Raw genomic sequence first — 15,779 nt, forward strand, 5'->3', positions numbered from 1 at the left:
TAACCGGACCTACGTTATTGAAACCCCAGGAAGAAGGAAAAGCCAACGGAAGGTACACGTAAACTTATTGAAACCATACTTAAACGAAAACGAGACCGAAGCTTTACTGGTGTGTATGGCGCAAACCATTCCATCCATGGAAGATGACAACGGATATGAGGTAGGGGCTGTAAGCAAAGTGAATAATTCGTCCATCATTAGGAACTTAGAAGAGAAATTAACTCATTTGAACAAGGAGCAGCAAGAGGAATTAAGCCGATTGATTAAAAGTATTCCTGAAATTGTCTCAGAAGTCCTGAAATGAACCAACTTGATGAGGCATGAAATACATCGCAAGACCACAGAAAGACCATTCAAACAACACCCTTATCGACTGCCGCCGTATCACCGAGAAATCTTGAGAAGAAGTGGACTATTTGATACAAAAGAAATTAGCAAAACAAAGCTCTAGCCCTTACAGTTCTCCATGCTTGCTCATGAAATCCATGACGGATCTTCCAGGATATGTATGGACTATCGAAAGTTGAATTCGATTAGTGTGGCCGACAATTATCCATTGCCACTCATAGACCAACTACTCGACAACATTGGACAAGCAAGGCTCGTCTCTAAAATCATTTTGTTAAAAGGCTGTTATCAAATTCCTTTGGAGGACAACACAGAATTATAATCAGCATTTATAACCCTGTTTGGGTTGTATCAATACATAGTTATGCCTTTTGGTCAAATGGATGCACTCGCTACCTTTCAACGAGTGATGGATACCCTTCTAGGATCGATTAAAGGAGTAGGCGTATATCTTTACGATATTGTAATATATTCATCGACATGGGAAGAACATCTCCGAATCCTGGAGAAGGTGTTTCAAAAGATGCGAGGAGTTCATCTGATGATCAACCTGGAGAAAAGCGAATTTGAAAAGGCAACAGTTGAGTACTTAGGATTTGAAGTCGGAAGAATAAGGAAAACTTCACCCCTCATAATGAGGAAGCAGTTACAATGATTTTAGGGAAGGCAGGATTCTACAGATTTTCAGCTGTAGTTGCTGCCTTGACCTATTTGAGTAGCCCCTAGAAAAAGTTTGTATGGACCAGCGAGAGCCAGGAATCCTGCAACAGGATAAAAGCTATATTATCTTCGAAACCGATACTGCGAGCACCAGATTTCAACAAGAAATTCCTCATCCAAGTGGATGCGTCGAATAATGGGATTGGTTGCTGTCTTATTTCAAGAAGACAATGAAGCAAATCTTCACCCTGTTTGTTTTGTGTCGTCAAAGCTGAAGAAGCCTCAACAAGCCTACTCGACAGTTGAAAATGAACTGCTAGTGTTAGTCAGAGCGATAAGCAAATTTGAAGGTTACGTGAAAAGATCACAGAATGAAGTGATTACAATTTACTCGGATCACAATCCGGCTAAGATAGCCGACGTAGAAGAGCAGTTCTTCTCATTTATGGGGAATCTGCTGTCACTGCGCCTTCACTTTCCTGCTCTCCTGCGCCTGTGGCAGCTACTGATTAACACGCTAACCTCAACGAACTAGGTCTGGATTACGTTTTCTCAGGTAGTGCTCGATGTAGGCCTTCAACTTGAACAAGGCTTATTGATGTTAATCAAAGAGCGCTGCCCGGAGGTACGTCTCCAACTGTTGGATTACTTTCCCTTCTGAGGGAGAGTTTTCCTCCCCAGGTATTGGGTTGTTTCTCCTTTCCGAAGAAGAACTTCCCTTAATCATCTGTGTTATCTCTCCTGCGGTTCACCACCCCTCTTGTTCTCGTGAGAGACCACCCATAGAGACACCTCTTCGGAGTCCTTTCAGAGATCTTCCTGCTGAGCAGTCTTCCCTATGGGGGATTGTCATTGTCATCATCATCAGTGAGCTCACTGAGCTCGTGGTCCTCCTCATCACCTCAGACACACTCTTTCGCCTTTAGCAAAGAGTCATCTGTTTGACTCGTCGTCAACTTCTGCCAAACGATCCCCTTAGGAGCATTGTTCAAGAACCTTGTGATTTCGGGAGCCTGACGAGTCTTGTCAGTCTCGCCATTCTCCCACTGGTTACCAACCCTCGCCTGTCTCACCGGACTCTCCTTAGACTCGCCATTCGCCAGCCTTGCTGGGTTCGCCTGTCCAACACTCATCTCTGACATCTCGCTATTAGGCTGCTGCTTGTAATTTACCATCACCGATTGCTAGCTCGCCGATCGACATCATCAGCTTGCCAATCAACAATCATCAGCTTATCGACCATCGATCTCCAGCTTGCTGATCATCGATATCCAGCTCGCTGATCATCAATTGTCAGCTTGCCAATCGCTGATCTCCATCTCGCCGATCATCAGTCCGCCAATCTCCGATTACTAGTTTTTTTATCTCTGATCGTTAACCTCTAGCCTTGCCGCTGGCCTATTACTAGTTCGGTGATCGCCGATCGCCAGTTCGCCGATAGCTGATTGATAGCTTGTCATTCTCTGATTATCAATCTCCAGTCTTAACAATCACTGATCTCCAGCTCGCTGACAACTAATCATCACCTTGCTGATCGACATTCATCAACTTGTCGATCAACATTCGTCAGCTTGCCAATCGTCGATCTCCAGCTTTCTGATCACTGATCACCAATCCTCAGCTTGCTGATCACTGATCACCAATCCTCAGCTTGCTGATCAACATTCGTCAGCTTGCCAATCGTAAATCTCCAGCTTGCTGATCACCGATGACCAATTATCAGCTTGCTGATTGCCAATAGCCAGCTGGCCTATCGCCATTTTGCCAATCGCCATTTTGCTGATCGCCGAATGCCAGCTCTCCGATTGCCAACCAGCTGATTTACAATCTTCAGGTATCTGATGGCCAGCTCGCCATTCACCAGTTGCTGGCTACCTGATCGCTGATTTCTAGCTTGCCGATGTTCGATTCCTAGTTTACCAATCACCGATTTTCTAGCGCGACGATTGCCCATTTCTAGCTCGCCCATTGCCGCTCTCCAACTCGCCAATCGCCGATCTCCAGTTCACCGATCGCCGATCTCTAGTTCCCTTATTGCCAATAGGCAGCTTGCTGATTGCCAGCTCGCCAGCCTGCTGATTGCTGATTGTTAACTCACTGATTGCCAATTGCTGGCTCGCCGATCGCCAACTTTCCGAATATCGAACCATACTGCTATTCCTCAGCTTATTGATCAATTGCTAGCTCTTCGAGTGTCGTCTCAGATCAACGATCGTCAGTCTTCATCTCGCCTATCGTCAAAAGGCAGATTACCGATCACCATGCCAACCTGCCGATCTACGATTGCGAGCTTGCCAGCCTACTAATCTCTGATCGCCAGCTCGTCAATTGCCGATTGCTAGTTCGCCGATCGCAAACTCACCGATCGTCGATCCATTCTACTGTTCCTCAGAGCTCGCCTGATGTCCAGCTCATCAATCATCGCCCTATCTTGCCAGTTCGCCAATTACAAGCTCAACGATCACCGACCGATGAATACCATGCCGATCGCTGATTACCTGCTTGTCATTTTGCTGATCATTAATCTCCAGCTCGCCAATCACCGATCACCAATAGTCATCTTGCTGATTACTCTTTGCCTATGACCTTAGTCTCTCCTCGGTCTCATCGTCCGTCAGCCTTGTGGTGCTCGTCAGACCAGCTCTGCTCGTCGTCGAACTCCAGTTTATGACTCTCCAGCTATTTCTAGCTATCCAGTCACTCATCCTTCGCTAATCCATTGGCAAGCAGCCATTTGCCTTTCAACAACGGTTAGCCATTTGCTGGCTTTTCTAGCGGTTCACTGTCAGCTCTTCAATCACCAACTAACCGATCTTTTAAGCAACCTGCCAATCCACGGCAGCTCGCCGCTCGCCAACTGACCAAGCAGCCTTCGACTGCTCGTCAGTCACCCTCCATTTGCTGTTCATTAACGGTTAGCCATTCACCACTCGCTAAGGGTTAGCCGATTGCTGCTCACCAACGGTTAGCCATTCGCCACTTGCTTATGGTTTGCTGCTCATCTTCGGCCTGCCAATTACCGATTCGCTGATCGATATCCCACCGATCTCTGATATCCCGCCAATCTCCGACAGCACGCCGTTCACCGGCAGTTCACCACTCGGCAGTCTACCAGCAGCCTCCAAGTTGTCGCCAGTCAACCTCTGCTTGTCGTTCATCTACTCTCTGGTCTCCAAAGGGAGCAGAAGGAAATTGACACTAACCCCTTGCTACTCGCCGCACACCATCGCGCTGATCCCCTAAACGATAGGCAGGTGGACCACAGTCCCCATCAGCAGCTCATCAAGAGGTGACTACCTACCAGCGCTCTCCAACTACACAGCGGTATGAAAACCAGCCCTTGACCATCGTCAACATTCCCCAGAACAGCATTGTCAAGGTGCCCAAGGGAAGGTCAAGGGTTGCCATGACCACTTCTTCCCCTCTTACTCTACACTCATTAGTTCAGACTGAGTTCTCCTACAGGGAAGAGTCTTTATCTGACTCTTTCCAGCCGTCGCTCATTGAGGAAATCCCGCGAGATCTCAGAGTAGCCTTAAAACTCGTAGAGGATTCCATCCTTTCCCTTACGGGTGACCAACAGAAGGTTGTAGCACCTAAACATTCTAAAGACTCTAAAACTCTGCCGAAGCCCTCGTCGAGGATTACAAGACTCGCAAAGGGGGCCAAGCAGTCCACATCCGGCCTCTTCGAGAACGAAACAAGACTGCAGTAACGGACAACAAGGTGTCTAAAAAGCCTTTTCCTGCCAAGTGCAAGAAAGGCTCCAAGTCTTTCCATAGAAGGAAACATCCTAGAGGAAGTGGCCGGGGCCGCAAAGGCTAGGATAGGAAATCCCCCCACTTGTCCACTAGTGGGGGATGCCTGCATTACGGCTGGAAGAGGTTGATGTAGCTCGGGACTGAACCCTGAATCGTCATCATTCCCCAGAACAGCACCGTTCTAAGGAACAGCATAACCCCTGTCAGGACGCCCAAGGGAAGGTCAAATGTTGCGATGACCACTTATCCTTCCCCTCTTGATCTACACTCATTAGTTCAAACTGAGTTCTCTCACAGGGATGAGTCTTTATCCAATTCTTTCCAGCCTTCGCTCATTGAGGAAGTTCGACGAGATCTCAGAGTAGTCTTGAAACCCATGGAGGATCCCATCCTTTCCCTTACGGGTGACCAACAGAAGGTTGTAATATCTAAACATTCTGTGCTGCAGACCTTTTCCCCTCCGATGAAAGAGTCTATACACTCTAAACCTCAGCCGAAGCCCTTGTCGAGGATTACGAGACCCGCAGAGGGGGTCAAGTAGTCCACATCCATCCTCTTTGAGAATGACAAACAAGAATGCAGTAACGGACAACAAAGGTGTCTAAAAGCCTTTTCCTGCCAAGGGCAAGAAAAACTCCAAGTTCTTCCATGAAGGAAAACATCCTAGAGGAGGGGCCTGGGGCTGTAAATGCTAGGATAGGATATCCCCCCACTTGTCCAACAGTGGGGGGATGTCTGCATTACGGCTGGAAGAGGTGGATGCAGCTCGGGACTGAACCCTGGACAATCTTCATGATTCATTCAAGGCATCATGTCCCGTTTACTCGTCTCTCCCTGTGCTGATCAAGACCCCAGTGTCTCTAAGCTCCTGTGTGAAAGGATCCGCATAGGAGCTGCTCTTTGGGCCGAAGTCCACACCAAGTTGGAGAAGGTCAGACAAGTGGTAAGACCACGGGACCTCATATGCACCAGGGATCTAAAGGACGTATACCTCCAGATCCAAATTCATCCGTTTTCAAGGAAGTGTTAAGAGATTCATTCCGAACATCTCTCACAAAGCCTTCCCATCACACAACATGGTAATGAGGTTGAGGAAGGCTCCAAGACCATTCTTAGACGAGAAGAACTCCTATCAGGCACCTATCATCTCTGGCCGTCTAGTTCCCAACTGCCGCCTCAGGATACAATCTCTCCAGTGGCGGCTTAAGTCCACCTGGAATTAGGCCTTCATCTCCCCTGGACGTTCTGATCCTCATGGGACCGGAGGAACAGATGGACCTCGGGTGGAGAGTGGCAGACGAGAATCTGCTAAAGGATGTCAACCATCTCATCCTACCCCCAGACTTGTTGCTTTTCCCAGATACATCAACAGAAGGGTGGGCGGCCCACAAGCTGCTCACCATGACCTCAGGCCTATGGTCAGAGTTTGAAAAGTACCAGCACATTAATATCGTAGAGATGAGAGACGCCTTCCTGGCCCTTCAATAGTTCCATCAGTGGTGGTGTTGAGTGACAACACCATAGTTGTGGCGATGAGCGACAACACCACAGTTGTGGCGATGAGCGACAACACCACAGTTTTGGCTTACATCAACAAACAAGACGGTACTTTTTACAGCCCTTATCCCACCTTGCAGTAACACTATCAGCTCGCTTCATTCCCGAGAAAAGGAAGGTGCTTGCATACAACCTGAGCAGAGCGACTCAGATAAGGGGTTCCGAATGGTCTTTGGATCAGCTAGTAGCTAAAAATGTCCTGACTGTGTGGGATTCTCCGATGGGGGATTTGTTCTCAACGGGTCTGAACTTCAGGCTCCTGTTTTACTGCTCCCCAGTCTCAGACCACGAGGCTCTCTAGCAAGATGCATTCCAACAACGGTGGGAGAACATCAACGTTTATTTGTTTCCCCCATTCTGTCTGACAAGAAGAGTGCTTAAAAAAACCAGAACACTGGTCAATCTCTCAATGACCCTCATAGATCTGCTATGGCGTCACGCAGAATGGTTCCCAGACCTTCTCCAACCTCTGACAGATCTTCCAAGAGAACTTCCTCCATGACACGATCTACTCAGACAACCACATGTCAACATCTCCCACAAAGCCGTAGCTTTGCTACAACTTCGTGCCTGGAGCCAGTCCAGCATTTCCTCTCTCAGAGAGGATTTTTTGCAACAAGTTGCGAAAAGGATGTCTGGTCACCTGCAAAGATCGTTAACCTCAGTCTACCAGGCAAAGTGGAATGTCTTCCATGGTTGGTGTCGTGAAAGAAGTTTCTCCCCACTCGATGCTACTAAACCAGCAATATTGGAGTTCTTTGTGTATCTGCTCCTCTTGGTTTCGCCAGTAAAAGGCTATCGCTCAGCATTGAGTCCCCCCTTTAAACTGAAAGGGTTAGACATTCCCTCTCTGCTGGAGCTTCTATCAGTAATGAAAGACCACCGCGATTCCTTGAGCCTCGCCATCAGCCCGGAAGGAATTAACCATTCTTCCATGTCGGCATTGCCCTTCATACGGAGCTTTGAGCCTACGGACCCTTGGTCGGAAAGGACACCTCGTTCAAGGATTCCAAGCAGAAAAGTCTCCTGACCTTGATGATAGGTCTCTCACTCCTGTTGGCTTTGGCGAAGAGAGTCGGTGAACACCATGGGATGCCCTTAACCTCTCTCATTCACAACGATGAATTAAGAAGTTCTCGACCTCGTTTCTGGCAGCTCAGATCCCAGTATCCGAACCCTTCGGTCTGGTAATCCTTAGCTGCATGACCAATAATCCAGATCATAGGTTACTATGCCAAAGAGAAACTAGGGGCCCTTCCTCAAGGAAACTACGAGAGCTCACCCCTAGTGTCATCACTCTTTATCACCACGAGGAAGATAAAGAGCAGGATCATGAAGAACACCATCTCTGCCTGGATTTGCAAGGTTATAGTCCTCGCACTCGATCCAAATCCGCTTCTGACACGTCGACCAGAGCACTCAACATCAGGGGCATTGCTACGTCCCTTGCATTAAATCGTAACTACTCTGTGATGCAGGTCCTACAAGTGGGCGTGTGGAAACATCAAATGACCTTCACTATCCACTACCCGCAAGATGTAACCTACAGGAGACATGATACGTTCTCTGTTAGTCCTGTGGTGTCTGCACAACAACTGGCTTATTACCTCAAGCTCCTTTATGGACAAGCAGCAGGAGGTTGAGGGTATTGTTACCCAGTTTTAGTTTGAGTGAATGAGAAAGAAAGACTGGCTCTTTCTTTACTTCATCCTCCCCTCTCTGCACAGTTGACCTCAAACCACTGTAGGTAAACCATTGTTCCTTGTGTAACCTAGTATTGTGTCAATACTAATGCATCCCCATACCCTAGGGAGGTGGTAATGGTATGTCTTTGTGACCTCAGATGATTCCTATGACACAGAAGAGTTCTTACCTTGACAGTCTCATTGCTAGTATCTCAACACACACAGCTTACGTAGGCCGAAGACCATGCATAGCATGGTTACTGAGGTGTTAGGGTTTCCTCTTTTATATGCTAACGCACATAAATGGGAATCCCCGCATAAAGCCAAAAAGCCAGATTGGCAGGGACATCCGCCCTCCTAATGGGTGAGACATACCCCTATAAATAGTATAGGTTTGTTTTCCAGTTACGGAACAAATGACAAACCTTTAGCTATTTATACAAACTTATCGCCAACCCTGTCCCCTTTGAAGTCCGGCCTCCAAGCGAAATGAAGCACAGTCATAGGTGTGTGAGTGAGAGGGGTAGCCAGCTATAACACCGCTAGCTGGCATGGTAAGTAGTTAACCCTCACTGAAATGGCTCGTCCTTTCAGCTTCGCCGAAAGTAATACCCCTATAAATAGCCAAAGGTTTGCATTGTTAGGAAAAATACAAATTATGTCTAAATTTGTCATATCACATCACTGCGCCTATGATCTGGTAAACGGTACATGTTGAGCTGTGCTCATAGACCTTGTGGGTCATTATTTCGGGGATATTTCTTACCTTCACATGAGCAACAATAGCTATACTGTATACTGAATGGAGAGCGTTTTCATTCAAATAATTTGGCAACATTGATGAAGTAACACTAAATATCGTAATAGATTGTAGGCCTACTTCCCTCTTAGAGATTTTCTTATGTGGGGGTGGAGCTGAAACTGAAGGGTTGGGTGTAAAAAAAATGGCTGTTGTAGAAGAACATTTGGGAACTTGTGCATAAATATTAGGAAGCTTGTAATTGATTATAAAACACTGGTCGTGATTACACCATACAAAACAGAACAGCTAGCAAAAGTGAATGCAAGCCACACATGCTCAACAATGCCCCATCAGTCTCCTAAATGTAAACAATGTAGTTAAAGTGAGAAATAGACTTCATATTTTAATATACCAATATGAAAGTTATGATACTTCATCCCCCATTAAACATATAGAGAAAAATGCCAAATTAGCCAGCAATCGTCTATTTCATATAGGAAATTCCAGATTTGCTAGTAATTAAAGTATCATATATTGACCAAGACCTGACTCAGGTTGCTATAAACCATGATTTTTCTATGTCAGACAAGTAGGCCTAGTATCTCTTGTACAGCATGCACAACCTGAAATTGAATCATACTGCTACAAATTATATTTGTTCCTATATGGTTACAAATCTTTGTCCTTCTGGAGAAGTATGAGTTCAGTGCAGTTGGAAACTCAGTTATTGAAATTCATAATGAGGTATCGGTACTTGCTGGCGGGTAGCAAGGGAAACCCTGACCCCCTACCAGCTCACTAAGAAAACACTTGATGTCAGCTGCCGAGAAGTATAGATGTACTGATGGTCAACATATTTAGCTTTTGCTCCATCACTTAACACAAACCAACGCAATTTATAGGGGATATTATTTTCGGAAAAGCAGAAAGACGAGCCATAAGACTTTTAGTGACAGTTTACTGTTCACTCGCTAGTTAGCAGGGGGAAGGGGGTAGTTGCTACCCTGCTCACTTACACACCTGAGCTGAGTAACCCTTTAACTTTTGGCTCGGTGGAGAACAGACATTGTCACTCTTCACCTCACCAATTGACTTGCCATTACTGACTTAATTGCTTTTTCTTTTGTCTTTTCAGTGTGTGTTCTCTCCTTGGCCATCCTCATGCGAACTTGTCCAGGACCTGAGGGGCGCTCCTGCGGACTTTCATCTCCTTGGATACGGACCCATATTCGCTGTGTCCGTCCTGCCGTGGGCGTCTTTGTGACCAGGGCGACACCTGCCTTGAATACTGGGAGTGGTCTGCCTCCCGGTGGGAGAAGTTTAGGCGCCAGCTTAAGAAGCAGTCCTAAATGGATTCTTTGCCTAACCGGCCTTCCTCGAAGTCGAAGAACCTAGGACTTCTTTTTTGACCTCCAGACCTCTTCCCAAATCTCCTGTTCGATTGTGTCGCCAGGTCATTAAATCCTCGTAGTAAGCTGTCCAGAAGCAAGAGATCGGTGAGGTATAATGCGGCTTGAAGTCTCTCTTTCTGAGTAGGTATACATTAACGTGAAGGTCTCAAACTAAAAGTATATCACAAATAAAGCGTTACATTTTCATAAAGTAAATCACAAATAGTTCCTTACCTTATGATTGAAACCTGAGTTTCTTTTTTTTTCTTGGCAGTCTTTACAGGAGCGTTACAGTTCCCTGGGGAATGATCGAGTAGAATCGTAGACATGTTTACACCAGGTCAACCTTGGGTTTCGAGGGACGGGACTGTTCCCACTAGAGAAGCAACCCAGCCCCTCACCCCTGGTGAATCTTGTTCATTTTCTGATTTGTTTCAGGTGTGGCCGTCACTGTGTTTGACTGAACTCCTTCAACTCAATGAGGAGTGGAAGGATACACTGGTATATCAGAGGTGGATCCTTTGTTACTGCTGAATGTGGGCCAGCGAGCTCCCAGGGTTTTCTCTATTTTTCTGCCGACGGATCTACCCAGCACCTTCATCTGCTACTGCTGCCATTGCTGAAGACTGCACTCTCCCCTCCCCCATTATGCTGAGCCGACTCCTCCATTGGGGGTAGGGCAAACTCCGAGACAGGTCTCTCCTGCAGGTTGGCATACCCTGAACCAGAGGTCTTCTAGATGCCATCACTCTCCGAGGTTGCTTTGCTCTGCAGAGCAGGACTCCCCTGCGGGGAATGCGTGGTCCTCCTTGATGCTTCAAAAATTCTCCTTCTACACCTGCCAGGAGACATAGCTTTGGTTCTCCCAAAGACCTGCGATTCCCTCCTTCGCCCACCAGACGATCTCCTTCGAAGTCTTGTCACTCGTCAGGTCCTCGCCACTCTTCAGCTCCTCACCACTCTTCAGCTCCTCACCACTCTTCAGTTCTTCATCTCTCGTCACTCCAAGCACGAACTTCTTCCAAAGACTGTCACTCTTCACCTCGTGACTCACCTTGTCTCTTGCCATTGCAAGACCAGTGTCAGCCTTGACAACTTCTCTTGTTCCTGACTATCACCTGCTTTTAAGGACTCTTTTCTGACTCACTGTTCACCAACCTTGCGGTGTTTGCCTGTCAATCGTCACTCTTCGACTACTCATCACTAGCCAGCTGTTCGTGGTTCATCAGCTGCCATTGTTTCTCTAGGGTCTCTTCATTCTCCGACTGCTCGTCACTCGCCAGCTTTTTGCAGTTCTCCAGCTACGCGTCATTCACCATGGGCTCGTCATTCACCTGTTGTTTGTTGTCATCCGGCTGGCCGCCGTTTGCCAGCTCCTTGTCATTCGCCAGCTCCTTGTTGTTCGCCAGCTCCTTGTTATTCACCAGCTGCTAGAAATTTGACAGTTGCTCGTCGTTCACCAGCTCCTCAATGTTCTCGTTTGCCAGGCTACAGGTGATCTACTTCAGACCGAAGGCAGACCTCCCGACACTCTCCTCCTCGAGCTCCTCGCCGTTCGTCAAGACATCAGCCCTCGCCAACATGCCGTGCACCAGCTCCTTGGGATCTCCTCCTCATTCTCCGGCACGCAAGATCTGATCGCCAAGCTTAGATTGCCCTTCATCAAAGCAAGACTGAAAGTCCCTTTCCATCGCTTACAGGTCAGCTTATAATCACCGCTTTCTAGCACAGATGTATAAGACATTGCGCTGTGGAGATGACTTCTTTGCCCCCCTGAGCGTCCCCTTCTTCATTGGCACCAAACTCCTCTCATTCAAAAGGAGTCTTTGATCAAGGAACCTAAATAGGTAGGACGTCTAGTTCCGTTACCCTCTTAGAGGGAACCGTCGAGATTGCAGCCATCCACCTCTGGACACCTCTCGTCTATTCAGTCACCAGGTAGGGATTTTAATCCTTCTTTTCAGGCTTCCAAGTCAAGACCTCCAGTACCTTGCCTTCCTGAGGATCTATCAGCCAGCGCTGCTGTCGGCAAGGAGCTTGGTTTGATACCCTGGTCATGGCAGTGCACCAGGTGTTTACAGGAGTTGTTCCTCCACAACAGTCTTTTACTAGAACACCGAGGATTCCTCTGGAGATATGATCTTCCGTTCCAGCTGATCCCAGACGTACTTCTGCGGTCCCAGCCGTTCAGGTTCCCTCGAGGACAAGCATCTCTCCTCTTAAGAGGAAGTAAGGAGCAGCTGAATCAGGTGCGGGATGCCTCCAGGATCCCTCTTGTATTGAATTGACTCCTCTTCAGACATCTTAGCACAAGATGAGTATCGTTGTCCCCACTCCTCTGCAGGTAGACGTCTTCCATAGTCGCCCTAGCTGAGGTTCTCTGTCTCTTAGATAAGAAGCGTTGCCAGAATATTTTTACCCTTCCCCCATTGATGTGGTTCCCCCAGAACAATGACCAGTGTCAAAACCTTCGCATGGGGATGTTGTTCCCTCAGCAAGAGAGGGATAAAGGGAAGAACATTCAAAATTTCTCTTCTGGATGAGTACATTTCATCCCGGAAGGAGTCGGCTAGAGCATCAAAGCCTCCTCAAGAGAAGCCTAGACGATCCTGTCCGATCCATGCAGGGTCGGCAGCAAGCGATGCCCTGTCTACAAGAGATGACTTCGACCCACTTCGAGAAGAGATCTTGTGGGTGGAAGACTACGATGAGGAAGACGAATATTTCCCAAAAGCTGCTAGTCCTCAGCTATTGGTGGTATAACAAAAAGAGTCAGAGCACGCCCTCTAGCAGGTCTTGACCTGCATGAGTGCCATCAATGTGTTGTCTGATTCAACGGTGGCCCCTCGGGAGGGCAAAGACATGGTCCTAAGCCATGACTATGGCACCCAGAGACCGCCAAGACCATTGGAACCTTGCCCTGGTGTAAGGGTCTGACGAGGGCCCGTCGGAAGATGTTCTCCTAGATCGCCAGCTCCTCCAGATCCCTCCTAAGCTGCTTCAGTAGCCTTTTGTGCAGCAGAACAGGTATTACGAGGTTTCTAATGAGCCCTTTCCAGCCTTGCCACTCGACCACTTCTTAGGGACTCTTACCAAGGGGGTCTCCTTTGAGAAACTCTCAGGACTTTCGGTCTCGTTCTCGGCCTTGTATATCCTTAATCAAGAGAAGATCAGAAAGTACGCCATGCAGGCTACTTCAGGGCTGGATATCTGGATGGGATCAGTGGGACACCTCATCAGGACCGAAGAATGGTCTAAGGAGATCACGAGGAAGTCGACGAAGACATTTCTATTATCACGAACTTGAACCATTGAGTTCCTCTTCCACCAGGTTGTGAAGTTGTGGGCAAACACAATCCTCTGGTGAAGGGACTCATTAATACTGTAGAAAGATTCCATCAGCAGGTCCCACAGACCGAGGTGATAAGACTCAGGAACTCGACTCTGAACGGTTCCTCCCTGTTTAGCTTGGGAGACGTCGATTGGATGGCAGAGAGCCGGAGGAAGTCCAACCAGGGCTCCCTCCTGTATAAGGCACTTACATCTCGTCCCTATAGGCAGCAGCAGCCATCTAAACCAGTGATGAATAGTATCGCAGCAACAATGACAACATCGAAGGTGTTGAAAAAGCCCATTCCAGCCAAAGAGCAGAAGGGGTCTAAGTCCTCCGGTGGAGTAAGAGTACTAGAGGAAGTGGCCTAGGCCGCACCCGCTAGGACGGGCAATTCTCCCAATTGTCCACCAGCGGGCGCATGCCTGCAATGCCACTGGCAGAGGTGGCTGCAGCACGGGCCAAACCCTGGATAATCTCTGTGATTTGTTCAGAGTATGGCATCCTGTTCTTTTAATCTCTTCCTCCACTAACCCGAGATCCAGTTCCATCAAGCTAATATGCGCAGGTATCAGCAAAGGAGCTGGCCCCTTGGGCCAAAGTCCAGACAATGGTGGAGAAGGGCACTCTCTAGGAGGTCCTTGATGGCTCTCCAGGCTTCCTCAGTCAACTCTTTCTTGTGAAAAAAGGTGTCTGGATGCTGGAGACCAGTCATTGACTTCTCAGCTCTGAACAAATTTGCCAAGCAAACTCCATTCACCATGGAGACTGAAGACACAGTCAGACTAGTGGTAAGGCCACAGGACTTCATGTGAGTGCTGGATCTCAAAGACTCATACTTCCAGGTCCCAATCCATCTGTCTTCAAGGAAGTATCTAAGAATCATATTCAACAACAAGAAATACCAGTTCAAGGTGCTGTCCTTCGGTCTTTCCACAGCACCTCGTCTTCACAAAGACTTTTCGCCATAGTATCATCCTGGGCTCAAAGTATCGGCATCCATCTCCCGAGAAATCTTGATGACCGGCTTATTTTAGCAGACTCAGCAACTGTTCTTAAGCACCGAGATAAACTTCCAGAGTTTTGCCAAGATCTGGGGATCGGGGTAAATCTCAAGAAATCATCACTGCTTCCCTTTCAAAGACTGGTATACCTAGGTATGATCATGAACACCAATCAACAGAAAGTTTTCCCTTCAGATGATAGGATAAAGACCATTCCTCAAGCGTGAAGAGATCCCAGCCCAGTTATGGTTATGTTCCTCAGGTCACCTATCATCCCTGGCCTGTCTAGTACCCAACGGCCACCTCAGGATCTGATCTCCCCAATGGCAGTTGAAGTCCAGGTGGAATCAGCCCAGCAATTCTTGGGACATTCTAGTTCTCATAGGACTAGAAGAGCAGATAGACCTCAGATGGTGGGTGGCAAACGAAAATCTCTGCAAGGGTGTCAACCTTCTTGTCCTCCCCCCGGAATTGATGCTCTCTTCAGATGCATCAAAATTAGGGTGAAAGTGGGGAGGGCTACATGATGCACCATCTGGCCTTAGGCCTATGGTCAGAATCCGAAGGGTACCAACACGTATATTTCTTAGAGATTAAGGCAGCCTTCCTAGCACTCCAGCAGTTCTTCGCGGGTCACTCTGTGGTTCTTCGCGGGTCACTCTGTGGTGTTGATAAGCAACAGCACCATAGTAGTGGTTTACATCAACAAACAAGGCGGTAACTTTTTGCAGCCCTTATGCCCTCTACCAATAGAGATTCTAAGATAGCCAGAAAACAACTCTGTGTCCTTATCCACCGCCTTCATTTTGGATAAAAGTAATGTGCTCGCACACTATCTGAGTAGAACGACTCAGCTAGGGGGTTCTGAGTGGTCTTTGAATCATATAGTAGCCAACAAAGTCCTGACTTTGTGTGGTTTTCCGACTGTGGACTTGTATGCGATGTTCCGGAATTTCAGGACCCTACTTTACTGTTCGCCAGTCCTGGATCCCCAGGCTCTCTGGCAAGATGCATTTCAGCAACGGTGAGAAAACATCGACGTTTACACCATTCCCCCATTCTGTATGAGGAGAAGAGTACTCAACAAGACTAGAGCATACGATAATCTCTCGATGACCCTCATAACTCTGCTATGGCATCATGCAGAATACCTTCGATGATCTTCAGCCTCAGTCTACAAGGCTTAAGTGGACTGTCTTCTGTGGTTGGTGTTTTTGAAGGGATATCTCCTCCGTCGATGCCAAAATTCCAAAAATATCAGGGTTCCTATTGCAACTTCGGGAGGAAATGCTTCTCTCGT

Source organism: Palaemon carinicauda, chromosome 22 (genome assembly GCF_036898095.1).
Source record: "Palaemon carinicauda isolate YSFRI2023 chromosome 22, ASM3689809v2, whole genome shotgun sequence".
Lineage (NCBI taxonomy): Eukaryota > Metazoa > Arthropoda > Malacostraca > Decapoda > Palaemonidae > Palaemon > Palaemon carinicauda.